Source organism: Rutilus rutilus, assembly GCF_951802725.1.
Source record: "Rutilus rutilus genome assembly, chromosome: 22".
Lineage (NCBI taxonomy): Eukaryota > Metazoa > Chordata > Actinopteri > Cypriniformes > Leuciscidae > Rutilus > Rutilus rutilus.
In genome coordinates this window covers 14,595,967-14,619,483 of record NC_140227.1, presented here as the reverse complement: position 1 = coordinate 14,619,483, position 23,517 = coordinate 14,595,967, and the positions used below count along the sequence as shown (strand labels likewise).

The following is a 23,517-nucleotide window of genomic DNA, read 5'->3' as shown; positions in this document are numbered from 1 at the left end:
TAGACAGTTTAACTTTGTCTGGCACTTTCTGCACTCAGAACACTCTGTGCTTGACTTCCACTGCCTTCGAGAGAATGTCTTTCCCACCGAAGAAAAAAGTTGCAGTCTTAAGGGACCATGAAAATGGCGGCCAGTTTGCGCACACACAGGCAGAGAAAGGTCAAGGCTCTTGGACAAGGCGGAGCTAACCACGGGAGAACAGAAGAACACTTCAGCCATGATGAAAGCTGCATTTCCAATGGATCAAACCAAGTGCGTTCTGAAAAGGGGATCAGAGAGAGAGACATGGCAACCCATTGTGCCTCGTAATAACTGTCTGCCATAAAAAAAAAGCCCATAAGTGGAACAATGTCATGAACAGAACATTGCTAATGGATTCTCAGGATTGTGGTTTTTGAGAGTCTGTTACATGCAGTGCACTTTCAACAGTCTTTAAACGAAAAGTACATTTGTTTCTTTACAAACCACATAATTGACCGTTCGCAAAGACCCGCCCCCTTTAGTTACTGTTGCTATGTCCGACAAGCCACGCCGCTCTCACAGTGAAAAATACATCGCGGAGCAGAGAGGACACTGACAACGGACTGACAGACAGGACAGACCAGGTTACTTTTGATATGAAACAAAGTCTCAACTTTCAAATTTTGTCATTTTTTTAAGAAATGTAAAAAAAAAATACAGTTTTGTGGCTCTTTAATGTGTCGTGACAGATCGCTGTAGAGCCTCAGTTAAAGCTGCTCGTGAACCGATCATCTCTTCCTTCTAGTTAATTTATAACCTCAAATAAACATGAATGAACATCAGAAGGAATGTTGTTTCAACTGTGGAAAGACACCGTTTTTCAAAGTTCAAATCCACCGACGTTAACCTACTAACTAGGCTTGTTGCGATAGTCGGTGTTACCGGTGATACACGGTGTTTAACCCACCTACCGGTCATAGCACTTGACCACCGGCACCGTCCCCATCGTGTTGAAGTTTTAGCCTATAGTAATAAAGCACTTAATTCAGTTAGTGACTACGTGCCTTCGTAATTTAGCGTAAGCGGAACGAGCGCCGCAGTAAAGCAGCAGGTGTCCGATTTCATTTATCATTTGAGGAGAGTGAGGCGAGCTAACTGGCAAAGGATGGCGGAAGATCTGGTTTCAAAGAGAAATGCAAACGTGAGGTAAATTTTTATATTAGTTTTTTTTTTTTGCACTTAAGTGTCCAGTGATTATTCGGGTAGGCTACCTTATTTAACGAAGTTTTTGATGTTCGTTCGTTTCATATTCGATGGTTGTGGGTTTTTTTTTTTTTTTTTTTTTTTTTTTTTTTTGCTGAAAAAGGCAGGCACTTTATTTAACGAATAGTGATTTTTTTTTTTTTTTATATATATATATAATTTCTTGTTTGATACTTGCACGATGTGTGCAGTGGTTCGTTTTGTTAATAAATGCACTTTAAAGGTGTCTCATAAGTGCTTTTGTTTAGTTTTTACATGGTGTGTTAAGTTATTATTCATTTTGCAATAAAGATGTGTGTAATACAAGCGAGTGTCTTATTGTTTTGTGTATTTTTATTAAGAATAAAATAAATTAACCCATGATTAATTCAAACAAATGCTACTGAATTGCCGTTAATTAAAGTGAAAGTAAATTGAGACGTGTGCACGTCCGCATTTTCGGCCACCCGAAATCCCCGACACGCAACCCCGGTGACACCGGGATTACCGGTTTTTTTACACGTCGATTAACCGGTGGTAAAAATCCGTCACCGCAACATCCCTACTACTAACTTTCCCGACTGCTTTGTCGGACAAAAATGGCGGATTCGGCGGATGGCGGATTATGATTGGTCAGATCGCCTGACAATCAAACTCCCTGCAAAGGGTCAATTGTGGACATTAACAGGTAAGTTAATTAAAATTATGACATCAAATACTCGCTCTTATGTTGTTCCAAACCCATAAGACTTCATCTTCAAAACACAAATAAAAAGTCACACAAGCACGTCTGAGCTTCAGTTTAGCATATTCGATGTGCTCCAAGTATGTGTGTTGATCACATAAGCATTATTTAAATGTGTTCATCATATAAAGTGATCATGTCTCTTCAGAAGACTTGGATTAAACCGCTCAATTCATATTTTGACACTATCATGATTAGGGCTGCAAGATTTTGGGAAATAATGATAATCATGGGTCCGTTCAAGCACAAATAGACGTGGAAGAGAACGAAATTCGGTGTTCGTGTCCAGTCTGTGCCCATGCAAAAGTTCTGAATTGAATTCTCTTTCGCCTCTTCTTGCACTCGAATGGTTTAAAATCACTTGAATGTTTAAACTGACCGGACCTTTTACACATGTAAAAGATTCAAAAGATAAAAACTTTCGCTCTGATGGTTAACCTATGCAATTAATCAAAGAATCACGCGTTTCAAACCATGGTTCTTGGTCCGTACGGATCAACTACTATGATACCTATACTATACTATACTAGACATCGCACATCCTGAGATGTGACTATCACAAATGCGCACATCACGATATCAACGCTAATTCTGCCCCATTCACAATGTCTTTATAAACTTTTTGAAGTGTCAGAGTTTTGGTGAAATTGACATTCAATGGAGAGACAGATATCTTCTAATAAATATATTTATTTGTGTTTCCAAAATGAGCGAAAGTCCAAAAGGTATAATCCAAAAGGGTTTGGATTAACATGAGGATGAGTCATTTATGACAATTTAAATTTTTTGTGTGAACTTGAAAATGCTGTTTTGTTGCGTCACAACCGTCTGATAGCCATTTTTAACAAATTATTTGAGCGCACACGTCAAATGATCAGATTAGCAACGCAAGTTTACATCTATACAAAGTTGGTAAACTGCATTGTGCCGAAGGATCAAGGCACGAGGGAATAATGAAAGGTGAACAAGGCTTTAGCGGGCCTAATGCCTTCCTCATCAAATGCACTGCAAATCCTGAACCTGACAGCACAGATATGTGAAACACACAGCACTGCGTATCCTTCAAAGGGCAACCATTGTCGTTTCACTCCAGCTTGCTGCGAACAGCGATGTCAGCCATGTCTAAATGATTACAGCAAAATAATCGTTTTCTTGCAGTAGAAAAAAACAAAACAAGCACGAAGACAGTCAAAGAAAGGCATTCGTCTGCACAATAAAGCAGATTAAAAGACAGCGGGTGCCATGCTCCACTCAGGATGTATGCAGGGAGACACATCACATCGCCTTAATCACATTTAATGGCCCACGATTTGTGAATTAATATTCTACGCGTGCCAATGTGGTTGAGAGTTCAGCAGGATTTGGAAGCATCTGAGACACATCATTGTTGAATAAGATGGTCTGAAGAGTTGAATATCAGAGATAAAGTTCAGCTGGTCATGTGATCTTACCATGAAAAATAGACTGGAAATTGGTTTAAAACAAATATTTATCAATATTTACTTAATCTTTATTCGTCCATTGATACTGGGTCCACAAATGAATGCCAAGAATAGGCTACTACTAATAAATCTTTACTTTATATATAAATTATATATAATAATAAACAATAATTTGAATGTAGGTTACTGGACATTCATTCATTAACAGTAATAGTCATCATGAAAATGAACCACCCTTATGTGGAATATAATAATTTTTTCTAAATACACTGATATGACTGGAGTCTTCATCTCATGCAAGTATTACATTCTCTAAACATATTTGTCATACATACTGCTCATTCCTTTAGGTATAAAATAGTTTTTTACTTAGTGCACCTTTAAAAGTAAATAACAAAATCAGAGTGTGACCAGACAATGTTGACACATTATCTGCCATATACAATCTTGCTGCATCTCTCTTTAAAGAGAGAGGGAGTTCTAACTGTGGTGGTGGCTTCTGTCAAAACAACTAGGCATACAATAGCAATTATGATATTCTCTGAAAAGCTACTATTCAGTCTTAGATGATTATAAATCTCAGTGGGAAATCACAGCATTATAATAGCAGACCTTCAATATCTGCAGATACATAACGTACACTGTAAGAAATTAAATCGGACAGTTGACATCACGATCACGACTCAATATTACTTTCAGACCATAAACCAACACAACTCCCAGATGGCCATTGAAAAATGTAAGAATATTGTGGAGACAACCACTCAGCACACACACACTCTCACACATCGCTTTCCCCTTTAAGCTTTCGAACAGTGACGTACGCTCTGCCTGCTGATTATGAAGCGATCCTCATATCACATAATGAAGAGCATCAATAAAGGCAGAACAAAGCCCTGGTAATTAATCACCATGTAACCGACAAAGGTTTAATGTCAACTCAGTAAATGGAAAGACTTTCCAAACCAATCTCGGTGTAAACTTTAGTGTGACACCATTAAGCATCTTGACAGCCACTATAAGCTTAAAGGGATAGTTCACCCAAAAAATGTAATTCTGTCATCATTTACTCACCCTTACAGTATGTTGTTCCAAATCTGTATGAGTTTCTTTCTTCTGTTGAACACAAAAGATGATATTTTGAAGAATGTCACCAGACAGTTGACGTTAGCCATTGACTTCCATAGTATTTATTTTCCCTACTATGGAAGTAAATGACTAACATCAACTGTTTAATCACCAACAGTTTTTGAAATATCTTCTTTTGTGTTCAACAGAAGAAAGAAACTCGTACAGGTTTGGAACACCATAAGGGTGAGTAAATGAATGACAGAATTCACATTTTTTTGGGTGAAGGATACATTTAAAAGACTTAAAAGACATTCGCCATCTTTACGCTGCTAAGGCAGCACATCTGCATACACCACAAAAGAAAAAGAAAAAAAGCATTTACACGGATTTATGCAGAAAATACATTTTCAGAAATGCGTAAGAAATATAGTATGCATATAGAAACGTGCAAAGAACAGAAATATGAAATAGGCTAATAAAAATGATCAAATATCAACTTTGTTGTTATGACATCAGCAAAGTTTTAGGCTGCACTGATGCTGCATTTCATCAAAGCAGTATCAGAACCTCAGAGCTTACTTTGCTTTGAATGTGGCATTGCGTCTTTACACAGAATTTGGAGCAAAGGGATAAGAAAAAACTTTGAGGATGGCGGAGTACATAAAACGTGTTCGTGTGAAGACACAAATGGGCCTTGGGGGCGGCTGTCTTCATTTATCAGAAGCCATGAAGCAATATTAGCAGGAAGAGTCAAAACCTACATTATTTATGGACTGGCTCCCTCCCCTGTACACATTTGGTACCTGGTTTTCAGACAGGCAGAAGAAATACAAAAAAGCTTCCCACTGCACGGTTAGTTTTTTGACAATATAACTATGCATGACAATATGGACGCCCTTTATTTTAAGATCATTATTTCCCTGAAGCGATATTTCACCATATTCGAATACGAAGACGACGTCTTTACTTCGAAATATTTTATAGCTAAACCGAACTCACCAAAATGGCTCGACAACTGACAAGTTTTATGTGAAGCACTGGTCTAAAAAATATATAAGTCGTCCAGTTTTGACGCTGGGGTGTCATGATATAATTTTGGTAGCCTATCTAACGTTGAAAGGAACAGTTCACCTCAACAAAACGAAAATCATTAGCATTTACTCACCCTCACGTTGTCCCAAACTCTTATGACTTTCTTCCGTAAAACAGAAAAGACGTTTAACTGAATGACAGATTCAGTCACCATTCACTTTCATTGTATGCAGAAAAGACGCAATGAAAGTGAATGGCGACTGATTCTGACTAACATTTTAATTCCCGTTTCACAGAAGAATGTAAGTCACATTAATTTGGTACAACATGAGAGTAAATGATGATATTTTTCATTTTTGAGTGCGCTATTTAAAATACAGAAATGTTTAAAAAGCGCTCGAACTTCAACGTGTCTCGTCCAAACATCAAGCGTCGAATAAGGCGATTTTTCAGCCGTTGATACAAACGCAGCCGTGTCTACCATGAATGGCAAGTTTGCTTGATCATCACGCCGGCATTTCTATCATTACGCCTTGAGATCTGCACAAGTTGCCCACCAAATCACCCCTCTACTCTCGACCGTACAGTATTATTGCACAATGATATCCAAAAATGCCATTCCATCACTCAGAATGATACGCATGGAATAACCAAAAATATATAATCCCCAAATAGGCGATGCTCTTGCGTTTCCATACAAACTCACGACGTCAAAGCTGTCTGAGTCAGAGGTTCCTTCAAGACCTCATTATCAGTCAATTAATATAAGCTCGACTAATTTGTCGGATTAATTATAATTAAGGGGGGTAAAATGAGAATCACCTTAATCAAAACAGATTAATTTTCATATACAAGTTGACGGGAGAGCACATCAGTGTACGCTACACTTTAAATACACCTGACTCTTGCCAATTGATCCTTAAGGGTTGCAGATTGTATTAAAATTCTTATTTAAGTTACAGCACGTCACAAGCCCAGTTCATTTCTTTCTGATGATCACGGTTTATGAGCATTATAAGGTAACTGTTCTGTATAATTTCACATTTAGAGCAGTTTTATTTCCCAATATCCTACAATCCAGCCAAATGCACAAGTTTCCCTTTCTCCTCTTCCATGTTAGAATAATTATATTTTCAATTATATAATGAACAAAACACGACAGTCTCGTTTACAAACAAACAACACAAGAAGCTCGCGAGATAGATAAAACGATCCACATAATTACCATGAAGCTCTATTTCCAACACTCTTTGCCATTTCCTACATTTCCAGAGTGCGTCTCCCACTAATGAAGGCAGGAGGAGGGGAAAAAATACAATCCAAACGAAGGGAAAGCTCAAGCAAGAAACATTTGTGACAGCGACATGATTCGGTCCAACTATTTCGCAGAGTAAAACAGCATGATTTCCCTAATGCAGTTTTAAGACTGATGTTAATCCACAATCCGCCGTCTCATCAGGGGAAAAAAAACACACATCCCGGTGCAGTCTTTAGGTGTCGCAATGAAGGTAAAAGACTAGAGAGGGTTTTTTTACCCTCGTTCCTCACGATTGTGGGTTCGCGGGTTGATAAAATGCCGATATCTCCACTTGCCCTCAGTACGGAGAGGAACTGAATGTGTGAGCGCCTCAAAAGTGGAGCAAAGACGCCCCTTGCGGCAGGTAAAGGAACTGCAACGCTCTTACTGGAGATATTTTTTAAAGGGACATTAGAAAATCTTTCCCAAGTGCTTCTGTTTAAAACACATAATGGTATTTCAGTCTCATAGGTTTTGATTTTTATCTAATCTGATGAAGAATGCTGACATTTAGATGCTCAGTTGGTAACTAGCAGAGATCAGGGAGTATTGTGTATATATATATATATATATATATATATATATATATATAAATATATATATTTATTGTTGAAATGTCTGTACTTGTTTTGTTTTTGTTTTTTATCACAATGAGTCTCAAACTTTTATATAATATTTCAATATTCATCTGCTTCAAATTAAAGTGAATTAGAAATGTACTACTTATCGATAAACTCTTTAGTGTAACTTACACTGGTCAATCATGATTTAAAAAAAAAATGTATTGGCATGAAATTATACACTCAAAAAAAAAAAAAAAAAAAAAGATTTACGAATTAATAATGAATTAATTAATAGTAAAATTCCATTAATGTGTTGAATAATCCTTATGTAATTTAATTGAATAATTGATTAAGGATTGTTCAATGTATTAAATAAAATTATTATTAACTATTATTATTCAACTCAATTTGATGGAATTGTACTATTAAATAAATTTTGTAAATTGAGTACTTATACTATATATATATATATATATAGTATATATACTATACATACTATAAAATGGTCACATGACTGTGATTTTACTCCTCATTTTACTCCTCTAGCACATTTCTAATTGGTTAAACATCCTTTCCAGTCTCACTATACTCACAGAAATGGGCCTTTACTAATAGGTCTCTTGGGAATATGTCAGTGTTCCAGCAAACAGGTCTATGTCTATATCAGTAGAAACAACTGACCCTCCCTTGCAGTGTAATGAAACCCTAAGCCAGCGCTTACTTTAAAGTCCCACTGAGAGCCTATTCTCTCTTCATTCATCTATGCTCATCTCTCATAAGGCACATAATCTAGTAAATAAGTGTAACAATTTGAATAATTTTACAATAAAAAGTGCATTACCTTATCATAATTACATTTTCAGAATGCAGATTTCTTCTATTTGTCGGCTCAGCCTGACATAACTTTCAACATTATTGCTTATTTTTTTCTTATTTCCCAACAAATAATTTCCACACTAATATCCAATGAAAAAAAGTTCAGAGTTCCACATTTAATATTCTCTTTCATTGCTTGTGCAGCAAAACCAAAAAAAAAAAAAAAAATTACATTCACTCACTTTAGATTTCGTTAAACACACTTTTAACATTTTGTGATGCAATCCAACTACTAGATGCAACAGTAGCTGCTGTAAGAAGAAATAGTAATGCTGTGGCACCTATTACCAGTAGGAAGACCCCAACTGTCATCTAAATCATGTGATTGCAGCATCACAGCTGGGCAGGTTCCACACAAGCCATGGCATGTTCTGAATCACTTGATGAGAGGCAATTTACTGTACTAATGTCCTCAATATCCCTTTGAGAGAGTTAAATATAAAATTGATGCCACTGCAAATTGGTCCACCAGTTGAATCAATCCTCCCTTGGACTCAAAAGCATTCCATTGGCTGTAAGCATTTTTAACGGGTAGTCTGTTTATAGTGCTTGATTAGAAATCCAAAAAAAACAAAAAAAAACCTTTAAAAAGAAATGAATACCTTTATTCAGCAAGGAGGCATTTAATTGGTCAAAAGTGACAGACTTTTACATTGTGTGATTTCAATTTCAAATGAATGATGTTGATGTTGAAATTTCTATTCATCTAAAAATCCAGAAAACAAAAAAATGTTGCACGGTTTCCACAAAAATATTAAGCAGCAAAACTGTTTTCAACTATGATAATAATAAGAAATGATTCTTCAGCACCCAATCAGCATATTAAATATATAAATAAATATACATTTTTATTTTTAAAGGCCAGTTACTTCATGGATCCAGGATACTATGCATCCTGATAAAGTTCCCTTGGCCTTTGGAATTAAAATAGCCCCACATCATCACATAGCCTTCACCATACCAAGAGATTGGCATGGTTTTATTTCAGCTAGTCTAATAGCTGGTTTGATTTGCATTGAGAGATGATCTTATGGAAAGTACCCCATGCCAATCTCTAGGTATGGTGAAGGCTATGTGATGATGTGGGGCTATTTTAATTCCAAAGGCCAAGGGAACTTTATCAGGATGCATAGTATCCTAAAAAAAAAAAAAAAAAAAAAATACTTAAAAATAAAAATCTGCCTGCCTCAATGGGAATTTAACATAGGGGTGTCCAAACTTATGCACCCTGTATTTTAAGGAAGAACATTTATTTATTTACGATACATTATTCATTCACAAAGAAAATTGGTGTCCTTAAAGGTTGGATTTTTCCAATTTTTTTTAATTAAGGCATTAAGTTCAATTTACAAAAGATGATTTTTTATTCCTCTTTTTAGTCAACTTTAGCATGGGTGTCTAAACTTATGCATAGCACTGTATATATAGTTATTTTTTTTTTTTTTTTTTTTTTTTTTTAGGCATTACAAATAGCTACTCCCTGGGGTCCTAGGTAAACTGAACAGGCATGCCAAATTGTTCATGATACCGAGATAACCCATATCCGGCACATGAGAAATTGGTTCCGGCACCTATTTCATTTCATTCACTTCTGAAAGAAATTAATTCTATGAAAAATCAAATAAATTGTCTTTGCTAATCTTGCTCCATGTCATCCTGTCTCATATCCTTTCAAAAACACAGCAAGTGTAAATTGACATGCTCTATTTTGTGCAGGATGAGCCTTTGAATATTTTTAATGCACTTTTCACATTAACACACTGCAGTCATTAAAAGTGAATCACTGACCTGACCTCTGCGGTGATTCATTCCATCCACAGCAACTAAAAGCATTTCAACGGAAGCATGATGAAAGCTTAACATTCAGCAAACCACCTCAACTTCAAACATCTGCTAAGAGCTCCAAACAATGTCAATTACAGCTCTCGCTCTCCTCACTTGGACAATTCAAGCCCATAGACGAAAAGCCACAATCCACAAATCTCACTTGAAATCACGGTGGCCGTAGTAATGACACATGCTACTGTATCGACCACCACAGTTATTGTAGATGACAGCTTGTTGCGATGACAGTCCGAACTGTCTTTCAAAGGGACATCTCTGCTGGGGTTCTGCACAGTAGTGAGCACATTAAATAGGCTTGTGAGATCTTCCCACCATATGTTGTCTTTGCCGTCACTCAAAGGCAGCCACTGGCAAGCAAATTGTTCGTTTTCCAGGCGATATGTAGGACAAACGTGCGGCCAGATGTTTGGGGAGACGCAGAGAGGCTTCAGATGAAAGGCTACAGCATGTGCCGGCATCGCCCCCGAGTGTAGTGTGGCATGCCAGGCAGACGCTGGTGTAATAACCAATACGCCTCCGGCAGGCTTTGAGAAGCGGCCCTGCTCCCGGCACCCAGGGGTCACTGCAGTCCCTCACTTTCTCCCTTCGACTTCCTCTTTTCATCCCTCTGTGAGTACATTTCCTCAGAGCAGGAGGGCGTAAAGGGGGGCAGGCTATAAATAACAAACACCACACACTAATAGGCACTCTGTAACTGTACCTGCTGCTGAGCAAATGCTAATTGCGGTAACTTACAGGTGGTATATCTGCTGTGAGCAGGGCTTTTGTATTGTAGCTTCTGTTTTATATTTCAATTCATCTTGGTTTTGTTATTTATCTTGTCTTTAGTTTTCACGGTAACACTTTACAATAAGGTTCATTAGTTAACGATCTTAGTTAACATGGACTAAGAAGGAACACTACTTCTTCAGCATTTATTAATCTTCATTTCAACATTTACTAATACATTATTAAAATTAAAGGTTGCATTTTACATTGTATTAACATTAGTTAATGCACTGTGAACAACATTTACAAACAATGAACAGCTGGATTTTTATTAACGAACATTAACAAAGATTAATAACTACTGTAACAAATGTATTGCTCATTGTTAGTTCATGTTAGTGGATACATTAATGAAACTTATTGTAAAGTGTTACCGGTTTCAGTCTAGCACTATTTTCTAATTTCAGATTATTTTTATTTTTTTATTTTTTTTAGGGCTGTTAATGTGCTAACTGGTCATGTAATAATGGTTAATGGCTTTAAATTGCTATCCAGTGGCATTTTTATATTGTCATGTCAAATTCAGGTTGGGGTCGATTAGATATTTCAAATGTTTTTGAATGAAATCTCTAATGCTCATCAAGGCTGCATTCGATAAAAAAATGCAATAACATAGTGAAATATTATTATAATTAAAAAAAAAATTTTTTCTATTTTCATATATTGTGTAATATTATTTATTCTTGGCTAAGCTGAATTTTCATTATCATTACTCTAGTCTTCAGTGTCACATGATCCTTCAGAAATCATTATAATATGGTGATTTGGTTGCTGATGAAACATTTCTTATTATTTTCACAGTTGAATATAGTTGTGCTGCCTAATATTTTTGTGAAAACCGCAATAACATTTTTGTAAAGTGTCTATGCTGCCGAGAATGTTCAAAAGAACATCATTGATTTTAAACAGAAATGTTTGTATATCTTTATACACACATATACAGTGCAATGCATAAGTGAATACACCCATGCTAAAGTTGACTAAAAAGAGGAATAAAAAATCATATTTTGGAAATTGAACTTAATGCCTTAATTTAAAAAATTAGGAAAAATCCAACCTTTAAGGACACCAATTTTCTTTGTGAATGAATAATGTATCGTAAATAAATAAATCTTCTTCCTTAAAATACATGGTGCATAAGTGAATACACCCCAATGTTAAATTCCCATAGAGGCAGGCAGATTTTTATTTTTAAGTATTTTTTTTTATTTTTTTTTAGGATACTATGCATCCTGATAAAGTTCCCTTGGCCTTTGGAATTAAAATAGCCCCACATCATCACATAGCCTTCACCATACCTAGAGATTGGCATGGTTTTATTTCAGTTAGCCTAATAGCTAGTTTGATTTGCATTGAGAGATGATCTTATGGAAAGTACCCCATGCCAATCTCTAGGTATGGTGAAGGCTATGTGATGATGTGGGGCTATTTTAATTCCAAAGGCCAAGGGAACTTTATCAGGATGCATAGTATCCTAAAAACTTTTTTTTTTAAATACTTAAAAATAAAAATCTGCCTGCCTCTATGGGAATTTAACATAGGGGTGTACTCACTTATGCACCATGTATTTTAAGGAAGAACATTTATTTATTTACGATACATTATTCATTCACAAAGAAAATTGGTGTCCTTAAAGGTTGGATTTTTCCTAATTTTTTAAATTAAGGCATTAAGTTCAATTTCCAAAATATGATTTTTTATTCCTCTTTTTAGTCAACTTTAGCATGGGTGTATTCACTTATGCATTGCACTGTATATATTTATATATATATATATATATATATATATATATATATACACAACAAAAAAATCTGAAATATTGAAGAAATTATCAGAAGTAGACGAGAACACCCGACCACAACCTGGCGCTCTCTAACGGGTACTGTGGATGGCAGGCCTGGGGCAAAGGCACGGTGGGTACACAGACACAGACTGGGTGATTAGTGAAAGGGGCAAGTTGTAATCCACCGCTGCATTAATCAAAATGATAATGCTTCCATTTGTGATTACTGCTTGCTTCCAGCACTGCATAAAGCCTGTCCCGTGTGTGCCCAGGGTTGTATGAGGATGAAGGTGGGTGGGGGATGTAGTCACCCCGCCATGGTAGCTGTCATATAACCAAATATCCTTCCAAAACCACCTGCTGCATCAACTGCAAAAGGCTGAGAGCCGTTTTGAAAAATGGCAGCTGAATGTGAGTGTAGAGTCGTACTGCAGAGTGAAAGAAATCTCTCCTTTCAGACTGTTGTCGTGTGTCTTTTGTTCTGTTGTCCTCACCTTCCTTTGGCTGAGTTTGCTTTTGCTGCGTGATAAATCACCTTAAAGACTGTTGCCTCTCTGTATAGCGCTGCGCATTCAGCCATGTCAGATTTAAATAAGAAAATGATAAGACAGAAAGAGGATCTGACACATTTAACACGGGAAAACGCAACGCTGGCATCTTATTAAAATGTATGAAACCAATAAGAGTCAGGCTGGCAGAGATAGGGTGATCCATAGGCAGCCAAAAGGTGGAGCAGTCTTGTTTATTTGCCGAAATAGTCGGATGGGAGACCAGAAGCGAGCTGTTAAAACTTGAAAAAGTGGCCGCTCTGTATCAGGGCTCAATGGTTGTTGGATATAGTGGATGTAGTAAAAGAAGTGCAAATGAATCCTAAGGAACAGTGAGCCGGATTTGGAGTTTTTCTGGAATCGTTTTCCACTCAGTGCCTTTCATCGTAACTCTGAATGAAACCAGAGAGCATCTTTCTTGTTCAAAAAGAATATGGGTTAGAGTCAGACATGTTCCAGCAAAGTGACTCATATCGATTTCTGCAGGAGTGAGACATCAGATTTGGATCTGATGCCACGGGGAGTCAGCAGCCTATTGTTTTTGGAGTGGGGGGCAATCATTTGATATCATCAAACTGTAATGAATCTGGGAGAGAAGAGAGTTCTGAAATTAAAAGCGTCCTTTGCGACCATAAACGGGTTTCTGAAGCTGCAGCTCTCCGCTCCCTTGGCTAAACACTGAGACTGAATCAGGGGCGAACTCTATGGTGATATTCAGTCAACACATCTCACTCTCGACTATATACTCCAAGTCGAAATGACTAAGGAAACAGGGTGTAATATTGCTTTAAAGATGTTTTTTTGTGGGGTTTTTTACACTAAAATCAAAGCATTTCACAAAAGGTACTGTAAAACCTAACATTCTGCCACAACTGTAATATTATTTCAAATGAAGCAGCCTCTAATAGAAGTGCTGATCAGAAAGTTATATGACGATAAGACTTCCTCACTACCCAGTTATTTTAGAAAAGCATGGATCCTTCAGCACACAGAGAGACTTTTTTAATTACACATGACTGGTGGAGAGACACTGGCAGCATGGCATATATTGAGCTCCTACTAAATCTTGTTTATGCTGTCACACAGGGGCCGACTGGCTCCTAGCAGGCTCCTGGCACCAGCAAAACAGCACAGTTGAGCTGCCTCTTTCTGGCCCTGTCCGTGGTGCTGAACTGGTAACCCTCACCAAGTATTTTGTATGATATATCTTCAATGAATTCACTCAACATGAAATGAAGCAGCACTGTGAATGCTGCAGTGATTTTAAGGAACAACTTTTATCAACAAATTAATGCTGAAACGTTTTTTTTTTTTCTTTTTTTTTTTTTTATATTTAATGTACTTTAAGTAAATAATCAGTTTTAACATTTTCAGATTACTTGGCTGCAATGGGTGTTCAACCCAAGTTACAAAAGGAAAAAAAGAATATTTTTTTATTATTATTAATTAAATAAGAAATAATTAATAGTATTAATAAATAATAATAATAATAATAATAATTATTATTATTATTATTACAATATGTTTTTATTAGCAAATGTTTCCTTAGTCATTTCGACTTGGAGTATATTGTCGAGAGTGAGATGTGTTGACTGAATATCACCATGTAATAATAATAATAATAATAATTATTATTATTATAATTATTATTATTAATATTATTATTATTATTACAATAGGTTTAGGTTTGCAAATATTTTTTAATCACTGTAATATTTAATACATTATATTTTTGTAGTTTCAAAGCAATTACATAAATAATTCTATTTTTTTATATATTAATAATTATTATTATCATCATTATTATTATATTTAAAAAATCAAACTAAGTAATTGCTTTGAAACTACATATAAATATAAATATAATATATTAAATGTTACAGTGATTAAAAATTATTTGCTAACCTGAAAATATTGTTTATATTTATTATTGTAACAAATAAATAATGTTTGTCATTACAGCAGATAATTAAATCTATTTTATTATTATTATTATTATTATTATTATTAAATATGTTTTATATATAATATATTTAAAATAATTAAAAGAATAATCACTCTGAAATGTATGTAATATTATTAAATATACATTATTAAATAAAATAAAATAAAATGTTACTCTCTCTCTCACAAACCAGCCTATACATGCACCCGGAATTTGGCACTTGTTGTGTTATGTTTTCAGAGCTAAATTACCCTGACTCATAAGAATAGTGAGTAATAAGAGAGCTTTTTGTATTGGCCCCTCTAGATTACTCTGACCCTGGTGAACCAACTGATCAATGAGCGTTTGCCACCTGTATCCGCTGCGCACGGCCCCGCTGATATCCCAATATGTCAGCGCTGTGAAAGTGAGCAGGCAGTGGGAGGAGTTCAGCTCATTTTCACATTTGATGAATAAATTTCCGGACAAAATGCGACAGGAAGCGCAGCGGAGCCTGTGTTTTTCTCATCCGACGCAAGGTCAAGCAGATCCGTCTGGTTCTGGAATTCTCTGCAGGCTGTCTTTAAAAAAAAAAAAAATTCGCAAACGACTTTGAAATCACTTTCCGTCCTTGCAGGCCAGAGGTAAACCATCTCTGGATGGCGTGGCCGCTTCATTTGTATTCCAAAACACACGGGACACTAGCTTGATCAGGTTGGGTTACGTAGCCAAAGCGATCTATCTTCTTTGATGTAAAAAAAGATCTCTTGCTCGTTTTCTGACAGCGTAGGGCAGGAAAAACTGCTCGGCCCCAGAACTTTGCGCTTATTCCTTCCACCTGCCAGAGTGGCGCGGTGGAGATGGAGAGAAAAGCCTTGGAGAAGAGGCTGAATTTATCAACCGCACAGTGCTCCGAGCTCCCCTCGGGTAGCATAATGAGTTTAAACTCGGTGAAAAATCAACAGGGTACGGATAGAATAACCTGAGCACTCGACATCTCGAATGGATTTTGCTTTCAGAAAGATGCCTTTCAGCCAAAGATCTCTTGCTCTGTGTTGTGAAATGTGATAAATATCTAACAACCTCCATTCTTGTAATGGCTCCTGGAGCCAGGAAGAACAAGGGAACCGTACTTTTCTATTAGATTCCTCGACTTTTTATGGGCGTAATTGGTCTGAGTAAATGGATTGGTGAGCAGGTGCTACAACGCGTAAGAGCTCTAATCTTTCTTCATTTGATCATTTACAGGTAGATTCATGTCTTTAATGGAAGTATACCTCATGAAACGTGGCCATAATGGGGAGGAGATATACGCGCCTAACCCAAGTTTTGATTTCCATCATCCTGCCCATCTCTCTCTGGAGCCCTGAAAGATCTAATTACTGCTTTTTTTACAGACTTTCCACATCCACTCCATAGCCTATTATGCCTCGACCACCAGCCAACTGGATATTGCTTTAAGGGTACGAGTTTGGAGGGGGTGTTCTCATCAAAGACCTCTTTTACCTTCTTAATGTTCAGCATTGTGACCCCTCCGGGTGGAACCGTCGTTTGATCTTAATGATGGCAGTAGGTTTTGTGAGCAGACAGCAACAGGTATCCTGGCATTTGATGAGCCCATTAAATCCCACGAGGCAGAGAATTTGGCAGCGAGACCGGGAGACGGGAGAGCCAGCTGACATATTGGACGGGACGCAGAAATACACGGGGAAAGAGACACGGAGAGCCAGAGGAGGAACTAAAGCTGAAGAAAATTGTCACTGCTATGAAGAGCTTTGGGTTCGCTGTTGCCATAGATACTCCATGGCCTTTCCAGTAGGAGAGTGCTGCTGAATCAATGCATTACTCTGGCACTCCGAGGCAGGTGAACACAGCCCAAAAAAAAAAAATCAATGGTGAGGAGGTGAGTGGGCAGCTATGCAGAGCAGTGTAAGAATACTTTATGGGGAGAGAGAACTACATGGAAGGCAGATAAGACGCTTCCTGTAACCGCACCAGAAAGCTATGATATATGGAGCGGGTGAGCAGGTGTAGTTATATAGGTGCCTTCTAATTCATCATTCCATCCCAGCATGCATTCTAGGGAAGAAAGAGAGCGAGAGATGAGGTTTCGACTAGACCTGTGTGCTGTGGCACATAAAGGAACATTGCATTGTGACGTTCCATATAAATGCTCTGAAGAATTCAAAGCTGCAAAGAATATGGCAACAGAATGGCTATTGATGCCACTCTCTTTGCTTTCTCTTTCTCAGTTACACATTCTCTCTCGCACACAGCCATGCATCATAGGGATGTGCATGAAGCCGAACCTCAAAAAGGCACAAATATTGACAAAAATAATAATGAATTCTAACAAAAAGATACAAATAAAATAAAATAAAAAACATTTGGAATGTGTGAATGTTATGATTGAAAATATGAAATGGCCAAGAGTATTTACGTGCATACATATTTTCATCTTTTTTTCAATGTCTGTTAATGTTTTAATCCTACCCTATTCATTGACTCACTCACTCACTCATTCAATCGTTTTTTTAGCTTTATTTTAAATAAAGGTTGTAATAAAATAAATAATTTTATGAGCAATAAATTATATAAAAATGCAGTTTTATTCATGAAATAATAATAATAATAATATAAATTAAACAATATAGATTTGATATCATTATTATTATTCATACAATTATTTATACATTTGTTAAAAAGTTCAAATATTTTCAACCTTTTCAATGTCTATGTTGATGTTTTAAACCTACCTTATTTATTTAGTGTTTTAACTTCATTTTGTCACTAAATGAAGTTTTATGTAACAAAGTTCGGGAGGAGCACGTTCAAGTAATCAACCAATCAACTCAAGAGGAAGCCAGTATAAATAAAGCTTTTCCTCACCTTCTGTCTCACGACAAGTTTCTCAGCATCCCTCCACCACCCCATCACCTCACACTCGGCTGGGTCTACCCCAGTATAGGGGGAGTACTCTGGGTTCGGGCAAAATTCTGAGCTCGGAGCCCTCCCCTGGACAGCAAGCCAAATACACATAATACTATTAGATTAGAACATTCCAAAGGGGAGTGGAGGGAGGAAGGAGCCAGGGAAGAGTTGAAGGAGTGAGGGGCCATAATGTGATCCAGAGCGTTACCAAGACAAAGGACCACAGTAGAACTGATTAAAGGGAAGAGCCAAAGAGGAGCTAGGAGCCTGCCAGACTAAAGTGGAGTTGATAGAGGTGGAGACCCAGGCAGAGCCGAACATCCGGGGTGACACCAATGGACTGGAGGGTTGAGGCGTAACCCCAGGCTTGCGGGACTGAGGCGAAGACGGGGTGGAGCCCATGAGAGTGAGGACAACGGTGGAATCAGAGAAAACCAAAGGACCGGTGGAGCCGCAAGGACGGTGGAGCCTAGCGAAGCCTGAGGGACGGACCACAGTGGAGCCGAGGGAGCGTTGAGCCAAGGTGGAGCCTGGGGCTCGAAGGCTAGAGGTGGAGCTGAGGGATCCACACACCAAGGGGGAGTTAACCACTGGGTTGCCCAAGGCAGATACAAGCAGAACAGTGGAAGCACTGGACGAGCCAAAGAGCTGAAGGGAGACAGCGGAGGCGAAGCAGAGGACCAGGTGTCTTTGGCAGCGGAGGAGGGAGAGGGAAATGAAGGAGAATTGAGGATGGGCAACAAAGACTTGGAGCTGGGCTTGACCAGCGACAGCTTGGAGCTGAGCTTGGCCAGCGACGACTTGGATTACTTGGAACTGGGCAGCGCCGATGGCAAACGAAGACGACTTGGGACTGGACTGGACCAATGGTTTACAAGGCTTAAATGTAGGAGGGAGTCAGAGAATCAAGGAGTTCACATGAGGAGGTACAGACTTCAGGGGTATAAGGATGAATGGAACTCCACTCCACGATGGCAAACTCCACCACCAGCACTCCCTCAGGGATGAACATCAATACTGGTCAGACTTGGCAGGCTTCGGCTCTGGGTCTGCGGTGGGCTCTGGCTTATGGTTCATGCTCATGGTGAGTGCATCTTCGAGCTCCAGGACAAACACTAGTTCAGGCTTGAGCTCCAGGACGGACACTGTGGCTGAGTGGTGATGTCCTCATCTTCTATATCTCCAACTATGAATGGCGAGCCACACAGCCACAGCATATAATCCATGTACTGTGGCAGAGCTCGAGGACCTTCTCCACATATTCTTCCAGGGGATGGCCATCTTGTGAAAGGGAGAGGAGAAGATCTTTGGGGGAGTGATTTGAAAATCCTCCTGTGCTCATCTTGTTTGGTCTGACCTTCTGTCACGGTCAGTCTTGGACGTAATGACCAGAGCTGAGGTAAAACTCAAACAGGTAGGTTTATTTGCAGATATGGCAGGAAAACAAGGCATAAACAGGTAAGAGATTATACTTGAGATCATTAGCAGATGAGATAGACTTGTACTGTTAAGTCTTTGTCTCACAGATTCGTTGGAGCACACACACACAAGGGAACAACGTTAAGACGAGGGATGACTGAAAGATGACTTGGATGAGGTAACAGCAGTAGCTAGGAAGGTAGTCAGGAACATTAAGCATGTAAGTAGCAAAGGCAAGTAGTCAGTAGCATCAGACAGAACCTCACTGAGGGAGTGTGTGTGCTCTATAGTAGTGCTGGTGATGAAGGCTATATGAGTTCCAGGTGTGCGTGGTTACTTGCCAGGATGGATGAATGGAAATGCAGTCTGTGACAAATTTTAAATAAAGGTTGCAATAAAAAAAAATAATTAATTAATTGTTTAATAAATTATTACTATTATTATTATTGGAAACTATAAATGGAATAATCTAAATATTGACTTTCAGTTTTCACAGTCAGACTTCTGGCTTAAGCCTCACCCACATTCAGTTCTATAGATTTAGAGCTAATTTTGGCATTGCATTAGATACAGATACATAAACACACCTAATACATCACATATGCACATCTACTGCAAATACACTCACTTACAATAAATGTCAGACTAAACTCAAGCTTCAATTAAAGAGCAAGAAGCTGTATATGCCATTCTAAACGTAATTGATCTAAACTCAGTTGTTTTTCAGTCAGCCTTCATTAAATGCCCAAATGAAGCATGTGACTTATTACACCGCCATACACGATGCACTGCAGGGGATACCAAGTAATTGACCATTGCAGTCAGCCCGTATGGCTGACATGACAGAATGAAGTGGACAGAGGAACCGTGGCTGATTAACATGCCAAATGGACAGTGAGCTACAGAATGCCAATTATACATCTGTGGCTTTTTCCACAGACACTCCTGCCAAGTTCCTCTTTGAGGTGAGGTCACATCCCACGTTAGTGTTAGTGTTCACAACTACCCCCGCAATTACAGCTGTTTTAAGCTGCTCTGAAACAATATTTACACATTATTATAGAAGTGATTCACTAAATTTGAAATTAATTAAAACCATTAAAAAAAAAACTACTCTAATAGCAGGGATGACAATATAAATGACAATATAAAAGCCATTGTTTTAAATATCATGCTTAATTTTCTCACACAATATAAACTGGTCTTTACAAAAAAAGGAAGAGGAAGAGGATCTCTCAATTTTAAAAAGTGTTAAAGAATGAAAAAGTTGGAAAATCTGAATGTCACTAATAATACTGAATGTCTAACTATTAATAATAATAATACTGCAAAATAATCACATACAAAATATTTCTTTATGCCAGTAATGGTGGATTTACTGCTTTGCAACAGTTAAGTGGCAGGACCAATCAGACACACAATTATTCATTATATTTAATGAATAACCCAGCAACCCTCTTCACCCAACCACAAAACAAGTTGTCAAGGTGCCTGTGACAACCCCCCCCCCCCCCCCCCCCCCCCCCCCCCCCCCAAAAGGAGAGAATAGGCCCCTAGTTACCATGGCAGCAAAGGCACGCCAGCAAGATAAGACTGGTTTACGACGTAAATGTGGAAGGCACAGGCCATAGGAAAGACACATAAGGACCATAAAAAGGGACTTATTTCCATTAATTCATAGGCAAACCTTCTATGAATGAACATGCATATCTCCAGAACATTGTGTGTATGATAATTACTGTCGTGTATAGTTTATTTTGTATTGTATACTGTTTTATGCATGTTTTATGATGGAACCACTAGTTCATGTAACCTCACCTATACCATGTTTGGTATCTATGAATTTCTATTTTAATGATCTGAATATATGTTATATGTTGATACCTATGCAACATATAAAAATGACAAGAATCTGCAGTTTCTCCTTCAATACCCAATCCTGTTACACATGCAAATCAGCATGCTCAAAGACAAAGGTTTGTAAACTTTCCCACTGAAAGTTTAGGTTTCCATTGGCTCACTGACCCACTGAAGGTGTGACCTCAACAGAAGTAAAAGAGCGCTGTCGGAGTGACCTCCCCTCTCCTTCCTTCTTCTTCTGGTTGCTGTTTGTGTGAAAAGACTGAAGACGTCCAGTCTGAACACAGGACCTTTCCCCCGGTGCGCAGCCGGAGGGGCTTCAACTATTGTAACTTCCTCGACAACGAGTGAGTCAGGCTAACATCGCAAGTTCATCATCATTTCTTTATGCAACACGGAAGAAATTGATTGCAACTTCAAAACCATCGACTTACTGAACCATCAAGACTTTCCCCTGAGACTGCAACGGGATGCCCGTTCAACGGCTAAGGCATTGCAAGTAGCGTACATTTACCTAACTAAACCGAGGTTAAGTATAAGCTGTAGACCCCTTGTTAACAATTTGCTTTGCAATAAGAAACTGATAATTCTGTTCAGATGGTTAAATTACTCTTCTGTTTTCGTTTCCACTTACTTTCCCTTTCCATTTTACCCATGTGCGCAAGATTGTGTGTATGTGTTTTAGATTAGTTTTGTGTTCGTGATTAAGTTAAATAAAACTTTTGTGCACATTATTATTCATGTGAGTTTGATTCTGGTCACTGCTTGTAAATCAACGTCCCTTTAACGGTGCAATCACAGCTACACGCTAAGAAAGAGTTCTTTGTATGTGGCCGCGAAAAATATCCTTTCTGAGAATTGATAGACGATCAATACTGAGTGTTCGCTGGACGAACAGAATAATTGATGGTAATATTAATTCAGCAATATAAAATTAATTATATTAACTGGTCCACATATTTATAATGAATTATAACAAGTTATAATTAATTACTAATATTTCCTTTTTGAGCTAATTTGCTACAACAGGTTTTTTGCCCAAGGGGTGAAACAGAAAAAAGGGGAAAAAATATCCATTGATTAAGCACACTTGACATTACTTGTAATTCTGCAATTTGACAAAGCCTAATATTAAATGCGACAGTCTAGACCAGGGCTAAGGTAACAATTGAAGCTAAATTGCAATCACCCTAAACTCTAAAAGCACGAGAGAACAGACAAAGCGCTGAGGAAATCGAAGCCACTTGCTCGCACCACTAAAATGAACCATTCAAGTGAACCATTTAAATGTTTTTAAAGCCCTTTGGCTGTTCATTTTTTTTCCCCTATCTTTCCAGCAGCTGAAAAAAACACACCCCATGTGAGACTTCAACAATTCCTTCAAAAAACAATTGGCTAGCTTTTGATAACAAGAGCTTGCACAATTAGCTGTGATAAAAAAATAAATAAAAAAAAAATTCCATTAAGAAACGATGTATTGCTTTCCTCAGATTGGAAAAGAAGTAGTTTTAGTACACCGCCCCTTCATGATATTTCAAGTTTATTTTTATGGCTATGTTAATAGTGTCTCTTTCTAAATTTGCTAAGTGACATTTTTAATGGCCTGTTGATGTGGCCCTTAAAATTGGTGTATAATTAAGTGTCTTTTATAAGCACTTATTTTATTAAAAAGCCCTTATTTTAAACTCTGCAAAAGTATTTCCTAAATGCCACTTGATGCATGAGTTAAGAACAATGAAAACATTTAGACACTCTACTAGAGTTACATTTACTCCAAATCACGACCAACAATTATTACATAAACCGGTATCAAAATCTTGAATATTGGCGAATATTGTATTATTATTATTATTATTATTAGTGTTGCTGTTGTTAATGTTAATAATACATTCAGAATAAACCATGAACCTAAATTAATGAAAAAATACATAATAATATTTTTCCATTTGTGGTTTCACTATAATTTGTTTTTAATTTATTTATTTTATCCTCAGTCTCCGGTTACCTTTTCATAAGCATCTTTTACCCCTTCCAAAATGTTTGCCCTTTTTCTTCATAAAAAAAAAAGAAAAGAAAAATAATAATCATAAAATAAATAAAAGCGCAGGACATTTATTTTTGTCAAAATGAGGTTTTCCTCACAAACAACCTTAATCTGCAACAACAACAACAACAACAAAAGAGAAAAAAAATCCCTTGACTACTTTTCC

At 37.5% G+C, this 23,517-nt stretch overlaps 1 protein-coding gene across 4 annotated transcripts in view; it reads right to left on the bottom strand.

Annotated features, from left to right (window-relative positions):
* Positions 1-7,129, bottom strand: part of nlgn1 (neuroligin 1) — a 238,472-nt gene extending 231,343 nt beyond the window's left edge. For all 4 annotated transcript variants that reach the window (XM_084394571.1, XM_084394573.1, XM_084394575.1 and 1 more), the window contains exon 1: positions 6,719-7,129. The gene's annotated coding sequence lies outside the window, so the exon portion shown is untranslated. The remainder of the gene's footprint in view (positions 1-6,718) is intronic.
* Between the last annotated feature and the right edge of the window lie 16,388 nt (positions 7,130-23,517).